Genomic DNA, 13188 nt, shown 5'->3' with positions numbered 1-13188 from the left:
ACACAGGGTCCAGGAAGCTCTACTCTCTGGAGGATAGATGGGAAGGGCGAGCGAAGCGTGCCCTGACCGGCTATGTTTGTATGTTTTTAATACTCATGCTTTGGGTTTATTTCTTTTTAAAATACTTTGTAATTTTTAAAAGTTATTCATCTTCTGTAATTCAAAAAATAAATTAAGCTTAGTATTGAGGAATTAATTTTTGAATTCGTCTTCAAATTCTGTTTATGTATATGCGAAATGTTAGTCTTTTTATATTTTTTTTCCATAATCAAATTAGCTAATACTGCTTAATATGTAAGACCTAAAAAAACTTTTAGTTTTTTTTCTAGTAAGAATTTTTTTACGCTTATTTACCTCCGATTCATCTAAAATGTTCTTTATATTACATTTTATCAACCCGCATAATTTTTAAGTTAAATTGATATTAAACTTATTTTTTTAAAAATCCATAAGCTTGATTATACATTCAGTAGATTTTGTGTAGTTCATCCGACATAAAACAGTCCTGAAATAATTTCTATAATTGAACAAAACGATGAACATTAAAGTGGAGCGTTATCAGGAAATCAAGTTAAATATAAAGATTAATTAGATTTTATTTTCTTCGATATAACATTACATTAAACATTTCCTAATAGCTAAATATTTAATAACATTTTTTGTTTGTATTATATTTAAAACGAAACCTATAAAATCGATATGCAATATTTTGATACCAACCGATAGTAAACTAAAATAATATGAACAGAACATCTGTGTAAATAAAATAAAAAAAAACTCAAAAGTTGTCAAGAACAATATTCCATAAAGTTGAATTTTATGTGAAAATAGATATAAAAGCGACCTACGATCTGACAGTTGCAGCCATTTAAGCTACTGAAGATAAATAGAAGGGGAATAAAGAGCGAGAGAGATATATATTTAGCTAGTAAGAGTAAAGTACTGTCTGAGGGTTGAATGAATAATTCAAATAAAGGAAAACATGAGCCGGCCATTGAATAATTGGAACTACGATAAAACCCAAGGAGAGAGTAGAATTTAAAAAAGTGATAAATTATGAAAGCGCAAAATTAATCTCTTCATTTTGTTAAAATTCATAACTTGTAATAATTTAAGACTGCCGTGATTACTTTTGAAAATTGTGATTACAGGTTATGAAAATTTATGAACTCTTTAATAATTCTTAGCGTCCAAAAATTAACGGAATAATTAGTTATGATTTTAAACACATTAACAGACTTCTCAGTTTTTCTTCTTCTCTTCCTCGTATTATCCCCATTCATCTCATCGATTCATTCTTTAATCTTTTTTTATTTGTTTTACCTAAAATTTATGGTTCCGTGAAAATTTTGTCAAATATATAATAAGTTATTAAAACATTTCCATTTCTTTTCATCGTGGTTTGTATACAATAAATTTACTTTTCAGCAAAACGTTTTAACTTTGATGAAATGTAATAAGTTTAAATTAAAATAATTAACATTTAAAACATAATCTATCGTTGAGTTCACACTTACTATGTATTTGTATATAAAAACTTCCTCTGTTCATTAACATAAAGAGAATTATGAAGATTCTGGATCACATTCGTATAAAATTTAAATGGTTTCAGATTCGATTCTTCCTACTACTATAGTACATTTGTTTTTAATTTACTCGGTTAATAATTCAGAATACTAATTGTTTTAGTTTATATTGCTTTACTTAGAGAGATGCGACGTTCAATATGTTTATTAAAGAAAAAAAGTTCTTTAATTAGCCATATTTGTTTACAAATCACGTAAAATTTTATTCCAAATGATAATCTAATTATTATCATATAATCCTATCCAACGAAACGGCATTTGTCTGTGTGCGTCCCCCTTAGCTTAGCATTGGAATGTACCGATCACTAGCGAAAATCCCGATTCGTTAGTACGTCTCGTGGTGGTCAGGTGTATACTTGTTATATTATTATGTTTCCATATACTGCATGTATATCGATATGTTTGCGAAATATATATCGATATATATCAAAGTTTTGGGAAAATTTAGTACTTCTTAACCGGATCCGAATTTTTGAACGAAAATGGGAAATATCTCAAACGGTCGGTCCTCTCTCTCTTTTCCTGTTTAGCCTCCGGTAACTACCGTTTAGATAATACTTCAGAGGATGAATGAGGATGATATGTATGAGTGTAAATGAAGTGTAGTCTTGTATATTCTCAGTTCGACTATTCCTGAGATGTGTGGTTAATTGAAACCCAACCACCAAAGAACACCGGTATCCACGATCTAGTATTCAAATCCGTGTAAAAAACGGTCGGTCCTAGCACTCTGAAAACGTTTTTCGAACCCTCTCGATAGCATCTCATACGCTCCCAGTGGTACCCGTCGGATGATAATATTTTCAAGTATCTCCGGGGCGCCGTTCGGAAATTGGATAGAGGTGCGATGGGGTTCCACGGTAATATCTCGGCAACCGCTCGTCCGATGTTCACGATTCAAACGGCGTATGTATAAGCAGGTCGAACGCTAACTATTTAACGTATCAGGTACATTCTTAATTGACCGGAGTTTGATTATCAGGAAATTAAATCGTTAAGTCCTACGTTTTGATTGCACTCACCCGCCGTAAAACGTACCGATCCGATCTTTAGCTAAATACGCTCAAAACTGTGCGCTAGCGCAGCTGTAAAGTATAAACTTATGAAGACTATAAAGTAGAAAATAAAAAAATACATAAATAAATGTTTAAAACATCACTATTATATTAAACGCACTAAAATATGAAAAATAAATTTAGGACGGTATCTGAGAATGGATTTGACAACAAGCTTTTTTGGTGATATGTAATCACATAATCTTACATATCACAATCAAAGCTCGTTGTCAAATCCATTCTGAGATACCGTTCTAAAATTATTTTTTACCTTATAGTGTTTAATTTAAGAGTGGTGTTTTAAAACTTTTTTTACATATTTTTTATTTATTTATGTGACTGTTTTTCTTTATAAAATAATGAACTATAACCAAAAGGTAGGCACCGTAATGTACCGATCACTATCGGAAAATCCTGATTTGTTAGTATCAATTTCTAGAGTTAAATACACAACTACATAAAGTATTTAACTTTCGTTATATGAATTTTCATTATTAAAAAAAAAAGTATTTTTGCACAAGAGGTAATCAATTTTGGACACCTAACAATCCCATTCCAAGGCCCCGCCCGGAGGGCCTTGCTGCGGAGGTGTGCCATAGGCACGCCATGCAGCTAGTATTATACAAATGATCATGTAATAATAATAATTATTATTATTTAACCATATATATATATATATATATATATATATATATATATATATGTATATATATTTACATATACATACACACACACACACACACACACACACACACGTCGAGATATATGTAGAAAGGATTAAGAATAAAGGCTTATTAAACATTTCCGTTGAATAAAATATAATAAAAGAATATATCAAAAGGGTACTCAATTAACGTCAACTTTTTGTAGTTCGCGTCTACCCTTGTTAAAAATTAAACCAGCATCTATTAAGAACTTACTAATTCTTAATACGACCCTGACTTCAAATAATCAAAATTTCAAGAACTTTTAAACAGTTATTTTTATCGTGCTGCGGTTTATGAAGAATGCTTTGGTATTTTTAAAGTTTTTCAGTCATTTTTAAATTAAAATATGTTTACATATAAAAAATGAAAAGAAAAATATGTATGAAAAAATCCCCATATAAGAAACACCAAAGTTAGCAACTTCAAAATAAAAGTGAAAATAGATACATAGAAACTACATTAAATCGCTACATAGTGTGAATTTGCTGTCTGAAATGCGGAATATGTATTAATTTTTTTTACTTCAAATTTTCATTTCATTTTCTCAACTAGAAAATTCTTTGAATATAAAATAACTTTTGTCTATATAAATTATTATATACTATAAAAACTTAATTTAAAATATTGATTATGAAAAAATATATATTATTAATTAAATTAAAATTTAATTACGTACCATATATATATATATATATATATATTCCAAATATATATATAGATATATATCTATATATAGATATTCCAAATCATCTGTGAGATTATGTGTAATTTTCTTTTATAAATTCTTCCAATTAAATTATCTAGAAGAACCTTTTCATAGAATTCTCCAGAGAATTTTTTTTTACAAAAGAAACATCTGGAATCTGGTCCTAAATAAATGTTGGGGTGTAACAAAATATTTTTTAAATTATACATGCGTTGAATTGAAGATTTTGTATTCTATTAAAGTTCTTATAACTTAAACTTAGTAAATAAAGTTTAAAAGTTTATTAACTTTTTTTACCAAAAAAATAATTAATCTATAAAATTTTATGCTAGTTGTAATAGAAATTTTTAATAATGAAAAATGATTACTGATTTTTAGTAACAGTGGAAATATTATTATTTTTAGAGAAATAATAAAAATTAGCCATAAGAATCTTTGAAGAAATTTTATTACGTAATGGTTAACGTAAAATTGAGACGTAGTTGTACATTTCTGGTTTAATATAATTTTTTTTTTTTATAATTTAGAAATTTGTAAGTTTTAAACTATGAATAGATTAAGGTTAGTAATTTTATCTTCAAAAATAAAAATAAAATAGTTATTTATTACTAAAAAGGTAGATTAAACAGTAAATAATTTAATTTATCCATAAATTGTTTTATTTAAATAGAATTTTTAATCTTTTTCTTTTTTAAATACGTAATGATTTCCTGAATTAACAAAATTTTATAGAAAAAGTTCTCAAAATATGTACCTTTTTAACTCTTAAATTACTGAACAACCTTTTATGCAGTTAATGCAAATTTTCCCCGTTTCCGACTAAACCAAACGAAGTATTAATTCGATTAGGACTTGCAAACACTCTTCAAATAAATATATATTAACAATTTTTGGGATTTTTGAATTTCGAAATTTTAAGGGGTGCAAAGGTGTACGGGGCGGCGGCGGCTCAACCAACACAGCCACAGGCACTGTTATTGTATGTGCGAAGCGACTAGCTCAACCTGCCTCCGGTTATTTGACTAAAAATATAAAATAAAAGTAATTCAAAAATTAAAAAAAGCTCGTGTATACACGTGCGAAAGAAGTTATACTTCTTTGGCGTGAATAAAAAAGAATTTTTTTACGCATTCTAAGAAATATAAACTGAGTCAAACGATTGATAGACGACATTAAATAACATGAATAAAAGCTTGAATAAATAACAATTTAAATAATATTTATTTTATACAGATTAAAAAGTATTGATGTATTCGTTGTCATATAAAACAAAGTTCATCGAATATATTTCGATTAGTTTAGTTTTAATTTTAGATCCACTTGGGCCTGCGCAAATCTTCATGGTGTGTTACATCGGCGCGCGCAACTTCCGTAATTTGCTGAAAATAGACTCTGATCAATTTCTTCTAACGCGCCAAAAGAAGTATAACTTCAAAATTGAGAAACTTTGTTTCTCATTTTTTCGCCCCATATATATATATATATATATATATATATATATATGTGTGTGTGTGTGTGTATATGGGTGGATGTGTTTGTGCGTGTGATTGAAACATTTTAAATGACAAATTTTTGAAACTAATTTAACAATTATAGCTACTTGTACTTAAAAAAATTAATAATGTTGTTTTCAGTCGCTCTTGATCTTCAGAGACTTAAGCTTAATTTTTCTTACCGTTTATCAGCTGATGTTACTATTGCTGACCTAACCATGCATATTTAAAACGTACTCAAAAAGACTATTTTATTTAAATTGTATCTAATCTTTTAGTATACAGCTTTTATGTGATTTTTTGTATTCCTATATTTCATAAGGTTTCACAATGTGACCGTTAGAAAAATTAACATAACAAACCAGACCAACACAATCCACCCAGAACTAAATTACCAAACTAATTTCATGCCCCTATAATATACAGATTGTATTTCTTCAATACATGTTTATAATACATTTATAAAACATCTCTTTGATTCAGATCAACTAATATTTACAACTCCTTAATTAATGATTAATTGTATTTGTATTTCACTTATACAAAGAACGAATAGATCTTGTAAAACTTGAACATCATGAGATGAACATTAGTGAAATTTAAATCGAGCACTTTCTAAACAGACGTTATCTAACTAAAACAAAACTTTTCAGCAGTAGAATCAGTTAACAACACTAAAGGGGAACAGCAATACTACTTCTGTAGGAGTGAATACATACTTTCACACACGGAATAAATTTGAGAACTCTTGGTAGAATTCCCTTTGGAGATTCATCTTTTCCTCGATTTTTCTTTTCTCTTTTTTAGTCGATAAGTCAATTAAAATTTAATTCTTTTTAAATGTATATTTCTGAATTAAAGCAATATTTTTACCTAAAATATTCGACATGTTTAATAAAAATTGACGTTAGATATTGATTTAAAAAGATATTTTAAATTAATATTTTTGTTTTGTTTTTTTTATTCAGGAATTAATCCACTGCAGAAGCTTACGAAGCAGCTTGTAGGTGGGAATATGGAAAATGGAAATTTGTAGCGTATGAAAAATGCGATTCCTGACTAGGATTCAAACCTGGTCGTTTACTGGTCCTGGTATTCAAACAAGGGAACTTCTGATGAAAGGTTGAGATACTACTACTCTGCCACGGAGATCGGCTTTTTATTATTAACATTCATTAAAAATGATAGTAATAATTTTAAGTTACTTTTAAGATAATTTTAAGTTATTTTTTGTTTAGGTTACAATATAATGGAGGTTTATGATAGAAAAAATATTATTTTCGATAAAAATAAACGTAATAGTGTCTTTTAATACTTTTCTCGTTACGCGCCAACAACAGAATAGAACATATAATGGTTCTTTGTGAAAAGAGTGTAAATCCCAATTTCTATTTTATCTATTGTATATTGATAAAGTTTATTTAATTTTGCCAAACTTTACCTCCGTATTTTCTAAAGTTGTGAAAGTGAGATTAGGCAAGGAATTTATTGGAAAGATAATCTACCGACGTATAATAATCCGGCAGACAAAAGAAACAATAGTAAAATAAAATTTAAAATAATTTTTCATAAATATTGTAGGCTTTAGATTGGAGAATATATCAAGGTTTATTTTATTATATTATCATTTATTTTTATAATATATCAATTATTGATTACTAACAACGTGTATGATACGTAGTTTCAAACAGAAAAAGGTGCGTTATTCTTTTTATTTACAATATCTATCACAATACTTCTTATATCTATGAGGTTTCTGAGATATAAACGGCAGTAGGAAAAGTAACTTTTTCTAAGAATAATGCCGATTTATTATACGTCTTGTCCTGCGATAAACAGAGTAAAATGTCATTTACAAAACTGAATATCACTTGCATTTCAGTAGGCTTGGGATGCTGATATTCAATGGTATAGTCGGCTCAGTAAAGAAAGTGGTTGGAAAACACTTAATTCCATATTAGAAAGAATGCTACGAGATATTTTATTTAATCCCATTTCTTAAGAATAACCTTTTTTCTGGAAACGAAAATTGTGCCCGTCTATTCATTAGAACTATCAGATTGAATTCTCCGCATTTATTAGTCATTTAAAAAGCTATTGTACTACAAGCCTAAAAAAAAATTGTTTTTCGACACTGAAGTTTGTGTTTTACGTTGGATATCTTAAAAACTACTGGAGTTACAGTTTTGAATCCTGTTTTATCCTAGTTTCCAGCTCAAATTACATAAGAAACCACCAATTTTACTCTTTAATTTGGGTCCAAAATATTACAGTAGGGCTTTTTTTTATTAGAACTAAAATCCAGGCTAAATCATTCGTTAGCCGTAGCACGAAAACAAAGCGTTTCCGGATTTATATTTATATGAACTTTTTTCATTATTTTCACCTTGTCCTGAAAGTTTATCCGTTTTCTTTTGGGACACTCTGTATTTTATTAACAAAAAATCATTTCCAAGAAAATATTTTGGGAAATTAATCGTGTAATCCTCAAATTATTATTATAATATTATATATATTATTATTATTTTTATGATTGTATATATATTTATTTATTTAAATTAATCTTTTTATAGTCCATAATTCCTGTGTACTTTAATTTTACCTATATATATATATATATATATATATAAATATATTGAATTTCAGCCAATCCGCCAAGTACAGAATTAAAGAAACATTCTTACCTTTATTTCCTTTTCATTATAGCCCTTTTGAGCATAAGCCCATCCTCAGTAATGTTTTCTGATCTATCTTTATCACCATTTACACAAACAACTACCATTCAACATTTTTATTCTCGATTATTTCTTATAACTTTGGTTTTTGATCAAAATATAAAAAACTTTAAACATTTACAGAACATACAATTGTTCAGTCAAAATTTTAAAATCATCCACTAAAATTACAATTAAAGTTAACACTTTTTTACTAAAATTATTTATAATTACTGTATATATATATTTATTACACGTATATATGTATATATTATTTATGTATATATATATATATATACACACACACATTATTCTACTGTTTTAACATTAGGTAAAGCAACATCGATAGAAATTTTAAATAATTTTAGAAAAAAAATGTTAACTTTAATTACAATTTTATTGGATGATTTTATATATATACATATATATATATATATATATATATATATATATATATATATATATACTGTATAGGCTATGTATAAAATTCAGTGGTTCGAAAATCTTCAAAACAACTGAATCAGTTTTATTGAAGTGAAATTTATATATGATGTAGTGTATCTGAAGTTGTGCATGTGAAAATTTGATGAAAATTGTTTGAGGTTTTCTAGAATTACGCTCAACTTAAGTTCAAAAAAATTTGAGCGGGGCAAGTTCGAAGCGTAATTCATTATGATGCTGCAAGTTGAAAGTTGGCGTTTCTTTATCTGCGGTATCTATTGTTAGCCAAATTAAAAAATGTGTTAAAATATTACGCGTAACATTAAATTAAATTAACGAAAAGTCGATCTTTTTGCGCCAGAACTGCACAAGAGGTTTTTAATTAAAATTAAACATACTTTGGAAACTCAATTTTTAATTATTAAATTTCAACAGATTTTACCCACCTGTTTAAAAGTTCTTTTATATTTTAATATTCAAAATGCATTTTTAAATTAGAGAAAAATAGTTCAACCAAATGAAACGTAGTACAACTAAACCTTATATAAAATAATATTATATGCAGTTACGTTTTCCGGAAATGAAATATTCTATACTTCAGTAGATTTTATTGGCAGTAATATCCACTTATTTGATTTCAAACTGTATTCTTTTTATGCGAATATTTATTTTTAATGTGTGATGAAAATTTACTAACATTTTTAATTAAGCCTTTTTTCTTTGTAACATAAAATATTTATCGTTGTTAATAAAATTCATATTTCCTCATTGTTAATTTTGCATAATTATTGTTGTAATAACAAAAAAAGATGTCTTCAAAAAGCAGTTAAAATTTAATATTTTTTTCGTTTAAAGCAACCAACGAATATTATCTTCTAAATCAAATAAAGTTTAATTTTCTATAATTTATTACTTTTATAAGAACATCTTTTTGTTCACGTATATAAGGATTACATTTTTTAAATTCCTTATCCTTTCTTTTCAAAGAAGATACAAAAATTTCATCATACCTTTTATCACTCAATAGTTAAAAAAAATATTTAATACTTAATTAAAATTGCCCGGTTAACTTAATTATCCATTTAACAAATTTATTTTACGTTAAACATGAAATAGTGTGTTTTCGACCTCAATCTTTTGTCTTTTACCTCAGATTACTCAAAAACTACTGAAAATTAAGCTCTGAGACCTATTTTTTCAGTTTTTGAGATTAGATTTTATATAAAACCACTAAATTTACCCTTTTGTTTTGGTCCCAAGAACTACATTCTGGCTTAATTTTTCTGAAGACGTAGACATCAAGGTAAAAGTTTTCGCCAGCCAACAGTCGCTAAAGAAGGATTGGTTCCTAACCAATCCTTCCATGAAATTTCTTCTTTATTTTCACCATTATTACATGTACTGAACGTTTGTTTCATTATTTGTGAATAACCGTGTATATATATAAATAAATATAAAAGCATTTATCCTTTGAAATTATCTAGTTCTGACATGATTTAAGTGTTTCTTGTTATTTAACACCTTTTTAAGATTACATTTTTTTATTGTGGTTGTAGTATGTCTTTATGTTTATACATAGTCTTAATTGTAAATATCCTTTTGTATTTTTTAAAATTCATCCATTTAACTTAAAAAATTCCTTTACCAAACGAAAACAAAAAAAAAATTAATTCTTTCCTTTCTATTTCATTCACATTGAGTGACGGAAAAGTAGTGTTGTTCCACTAACTTCTTTTTGATTTAAATAACTGATATATATTAGAGTACAACTTCACATATAGGATAGATATTTTAAAAACTGAATATCAGATATTCATAAAGTACTAGTGGACTCGTGCTGTTCCATAGCGTTGTATTATTACAATGTAATGTTATAATTTTTTAAAAATCGGCAAAAAATCTATCCCATTTCAACAAATCTCACCTCCAACCCCCTTGATTCTCTCTTTCTATTCCCTACCACTGGTAAAGTGCGTGCTCAAAATCAAGTTTTTTTTTTATTTTGCTGAATGACCTGTAGATATGTCATTAAGCATCGACAGACCTTCAGAGTGATTTTCCTTGAGTAATAACCTCGGAAAGTTCCTGAATTAAGGAATAAATGAGGATTTTTTGAGTAATTCTCAGAGGAGACTCAAGTTGGGGTCCAATGAGGCTTAATGACATATATGTGTATCATTACGAGCAGAATAAAAAATAATCAGCTCTATCCGTTCAGTATAACGCCACACGAACTGGGATAGATTTACAGCCCAATTTTTTTATATACAACATTTTCTTAATGTAAAGATTCAATCGGCTCGGTTTTAGGGCTTAATTTGGCTGATTATATTTTGTAAAATTCGTATATATATTATTTCAAGTTATAGTATTATTTATCATAGTGTTTTAAATAAATAAGATTTTAATAAATATGTTTTATTAAATTTAAAAAACAAGTTAAATTTACAGGTAGGAAATATCATTCATTTTATACAAAAGTAATTTTTTTTGTTATTAATTTTTATTGAGTATTATAAATATAAAAACTGGAAAAATAAATCAAAAAATTACTTTTCTAGTCATTATCAGTATAATGAATGAAATACGCTGTTTGATATAAAATTTATAATTTTTTACTGTTCAGAAGTACGTTTATGTAAATAATTTATTTACGTCATTTTATTTATCAAAATTCTATATTATTAAAACATTTTAAATTATTTATAAAAATTCGTAAGAAATTATTTTACTGAGAGTATGCTACATTTAAATTACTCATCGTAAAAATTATAATGTTAATTACATAATTAATTTATCCTATAGAATAGAGATTGGAAGAGGATTGAGGCATTGATGCTGCATGTCACCAACACTGTTTAGTATATATCTATCTGGAAAAAATAACTGCTGTCTGGTGCTGATTGAATGGGAAAAGAGAAATAAGATCGGGGGAAGAAGAATAGAATGTATACGTTTTGCTGATAACATGGCAGTACTGGCGGAGAGCCCAAGTAAGCTAAATGAAATAATCGATGGCTTGCGAAAGTCATGGTATGAGGATTAACAAAAAGAAGACAAAATGTATGGTATTAGGTGGAAAAGAGGAGAGGATTGAGATTAAGATAGAACATAAAGTTTTAGAGCAGGTGAAGAAATTTCAGTACTAAGGGAGCTTTATATTCGATGTCCTGACTTGCACAGCAGAAATTAAAACAAGACTATCAAGAAGTAAGCTGGCATTTAATGAGAAGGGAAGACTGCATTGTGGAAAGTTAAACTTAGCGTTAAGGAAGAGATTGTTTTATTTGGAGTGTGATGCTCTATCGAGCCGAAACGTGGACGATGAGAAAGGCAGACGGAAAACGATTGAGGCATTTGAAATGCCTCAATCGTTTTAACGAAATTTCACTAATACTGTTACACATCATACCAAGCTTACCGAAATACAATTTTTATTTAACCCTACCCCTATAACCTTTTTATTTAACCCATAACCCTTTGTTATGTTCAACACAGATACTGGTTGTAGAAAGAACATCGTTACTCTTAGAGAAAACTATAAAAAAATTAGAAAAATATTATAATGTAAAAAATTAATATACCTCTTCCTAAGAGAAACAATTATAATATAAATTTTAATTTATACTTTCTAGTCGTTAGAGGAAAGTATAAAAGTTATTTTGACATAACAAATTAATCGATTAATTTATCTATCAAAATAATTATCACTTATTTTGATAACTTGCTAAAACAAATATAACATAATATATATCATCATCTTACTTTATGAGCAAAATATTTTTGTTGTAGATCAAAAAATTAATCCATAATTATCATCAAAATGTAATCACAAATATGTACATTATGCTGCCGTATAAGCAGGATGGCTTGCGTTAAATTGCTAGATGAAAAAACTTTTAAAATTATGAGGCTAAAAGAAGTGATCTTTATTGGCCAAAGGAGACATCACATACGATTACGACCTAATTTAACAAATTTATATCCATTCCATCTTTGCTAGATTAATACATACTTATTACATAAATAGATTTTTTTACTAATAATCTGAGTTTTTTCTTTGATTTATCTTATGTGTTATTTATTTGGAATGTTATTTCTTGATTAACTAACTTTTCCGTTTTACAAATTTATAATTTTCTTTTGTGGATAATAAAGTAAAGTATTTCGAGGAACTATATCTAAGATAATATTATTATTTTTAATGAAATGAAAAGCAAAGAAATCAGATCCACAGTAATCTTTTAAAATACAAGATTTGAGCTCCTGTGTTTATTAACAACATTTATGAGTTAATTAATAAAGTTAATTTGAATGAAAACTGTTTTTATTACATAATAATTACCAAATTATTTTCTTTCCAATTAGTTAACGATAAAATTTGCTACTTCAATGATGATCTTAAATAAATAGTACGTAAAAAAAAAAATTAACTGTTAATTTTGATGAATAATTATGAAACTTTGAATGTATACTTGCCAGTTTC

The 13188-nt window shown here is 27.2% G+C and overlaps 1 protein-coding gene and 1 long non-coding RNA gene across 2 annotated transcripts in view; one reads left to right on the top strand and one right to left on the bottom strand.

The window, feature by feature from the left end:
• Positions 1-8022, top strand: part of LOC142322916 (uncharacterized) — a 169801-nt gene extending 161779 nt beyond the window's left edge. Inside the window, exon 3 of the long non-coding RNA XR_012755962.1 lies at positions 6516-8022. This is a non-coding gene — a long non-coding RNA (uncharacterized LOC142322916). The remainder of the gene's footprint in view (positions 1-6515) is intronic.
• The window catches only part of LOC142322694 (uncharacterized), a 289630-nt gene that overhangs the window by 175696 nt on the left and 100746 nt on the right, over positions 1-13188 (bottom strand). The window lies entirely within an intron of this gene.

The sequence above is a fragment of the Lycorma delicatula genome, chromosome 4 (genome assembly GCF_047948215.1).
Source record: "Lycorma delicatula isolate Av1 chromosome 4, ASM4794821v1, whole genome shotgun sequence".
Classification (NCBI taxonomy): Eukaryota; Metazoa; Arthropoda; class Insecta; order Hemiptera; family Fulgoridae; genus Lycorma; species Lycorma delicatula.
This window is presented reverse-complemented; position numbering and strand designations above follow the sequence as displayed.